This window comes from Chiloscyllium plagiosum, unplaced genomic scaffold, assembly GCF_004010195.1.
Source record: "Chiloscyllium plagiosum isolate BGI_BamShark_2017 unplaced genomic scaffold, ASM401019v2 scaf_53, whole genome shotgun sequence".
Lineage (NCBI taxonomy): Eukaryota > Metazoa > Chordata > Chondrichthyes > Orectolobiformes > Hemiscylliidae > Chiloscyllium > Chiloscyllium plagiosum.
Window position 1 is genome coordinate 257,068 of NW_025215380.1, and position 2,591 is coordinate 259,658.

The following is a 2,591-nucleotide window of genomic DNA, read 5'->3' on the forward strand; positions in this document are numbered from 1 at the left end:
TGATGGGAGAGTGGGACAGTGATGGGGTTGAATGGGAGAGTGGGACAGTGATGGGGTTGAATGGGAGAGTGGGACTATGATGGGAGAGTGGGACAGTGATCGGAGAGTGGGACAGTGATGGGGTTGAATGGGAGAGTGGGACAGTGATGGGGTTGAATGGGAGAGTGGGACTATGATGGGAGAGTGGGACAGTGATCGGAGAGTGGGACAGTGATGGGGTTGAATGGGAGATTGGGACAGTGATGGGGTTGAATGGGAGAGTGGGACAGTGATGGGAGAGTGGGACAGTGATGGGAGAGTGGGACAGTGATGGGAGAGTGGGACAGCGATGGGAGATTGGGACTGTGATGGGAGAGTGGGACAGCGATGGGAGAGTGGGACAGCGATGGGAGAGTGGGACTGTGACCCTCCGACAGTGCCCGCTCCCTCAGCGCTGACCCTCCGACAGTGCGGCACTCCCTCAGCACTGACCCTCCGACAGTGCCCACTCCCTCCGCACCGACCCTACGACAGTGCGGCACTCCCTCAGCACTGACCGTCCGACAGTGCCCACTCCCTCAGCACCCACCCTCCGACAGTGCGGCGCTCCTTCAGCACTGACCCTCCGACAGTGCCCACTCCCTCAGCGCTGACCCTCTGACAGTGCGGCCCTCCCTCAGCACTGACCCTCCGACAGTGCGGCCCTCCCTCAGCACTGATAATCCGACAGTGCCTACTCCCTCAGCACTGACTTTCCGACAGTGCGGCACTCCCTCAGCACTGACCCTCCGACAGTGCCCGCTCCCTCAGCACTGACCCTCCGACAGTGCACCGCTCCCTCAGCACTGACCCTCTGACAGTGCGGCACTCCCTCAGCACTGACCCTCCGACGGTGCCCACTCCCTCAGTACTGACCCTCCGACAGTGCAGCATTCCCTCAGCACTGACCCTCCGACAGTGCGGCGCTCCCTCAGCACTGACCCTCTGACAGTGCGGCGCTCCCTCAGCACTGACCCTCTGACAGTGCGGCGCTCCCTCAGCACTGACCCTCCGACAGTGCCCTCTCCCTCAGCACTGACCCTCCGACAGTGCGGAACTCCCTCAGCACTGACCCTCCGACAGTGCGACGTTCCCTCAGCACTGACTCTCCGACAGTGTGTGTGTGAGAGTGTGTGTGTGTGTGTGAGTGTGTGTGTGTGAGAGAGATTGTGTGAGAGAGAGTGTGTGTGTGTGAGAGAGTGTGTGTGTGTGAGAGAGAGTGTGTGGTGGGGGTGACGGTGGGCTGTTGGTGTGTTCCTCTCTAACCAGCTCCTCCTGTTCCTCCTGTCGCTGACCAGCTGGGCTTTGTGGATCTGAATTTGGCAGAATTTGCTGGCTCGGGAGTGACAGCTCGCTGCTACATCCTGGAGGGATATGACACGAAGAACACACGGCAGGATAACTCCATCTTGAAGGTACCCTCCTGCAAGGGGAAGGGAAGGAGATTGACAGTCAGGGCTGGGGGTGGAGGGCAACCACCTCCATTCTCCGAGTCATCGTGTTAAATCCAAACTTCGTACTGAGTCATAAACGCTTTGCGATGTTTGAGACGGAGGGATATCTGATCGTCCTGACTATACCCACTGTCACCTTCCTACTGTCTTCCTTTAATCTCTGACCTCTTTAATGGTGGATAAGCTTCAATATTCAGTCAGTCAGCACAGGGACAGCACGGGGTTAGATACAGAGTAAAGCTCCCTCTACACTGTTCCCCCCCCATGCCAGGGACAGGAACAGCACAGGGTTAGATACAGAGTAAAGCTCCCTCTACACTGTCCCCCATCAATCACTCCCAGGACAGGGACAGCATGGGGTTAGATACAGAGTAAAGCTCCCTCTACACTGTCCCCCCATCACACACTCTCAGGGACCGGGACAGCACAGGCTTAGATACAGAAGCTCCCTCTACACTGTCTCCCGCCATCAAACACTCCCAGGGACAGGGACAGCACGGGGTTAGATACAGAGTAAAGCTCCCTGTACACTCTCACCTAGGACAGGGCCAGTACGATTGCTACTCACTGTGAGATAGTGAAGCTGCTGTTTGTGTAGAATGTGTTTCCTGGTACTGTATTTGTTTGGACAGTTTCTTTACCGATGAATAATTTCCTCTTCTTTCCCTCCATTTCTCTCTCCTTTGTTCCTTCGCTCCTTTCTCTGTTATTGTTGCCCTACCTCCCTATCCACACCATCTCCTATTTATTTCTTGCATTCCTTCTCTCTCCTATTTTATCATCTCTGTCTTTCCTTCTGTCTCTTCTATGACTCTCTGTCCATTTTATGACCTCTTTGTCTCTCCTGCCTTTTCCCTCTTGTCTCTCATACATCTCCCTCTATCCGTGTGTGTGTGTGAGAGATTTATTCTCTCCTCTCTCTCTCTGTCTTAAAGTTTCTTTTTCTTTCTCTCTTTGCTCCGTTCCTCTCTCTGACTCCATTACTTTCTGTTTCCCTACTCTTTCTGCCTCTCTTCTCCATCTCTCTATTTGAACTCTTTTCTCTCTGTCTCTCTTTTTTTCTATCTCTCCCTCTGTTATGCTCTCATTGTGTGTTTTTTTGCTTTGTGTGTATATCTC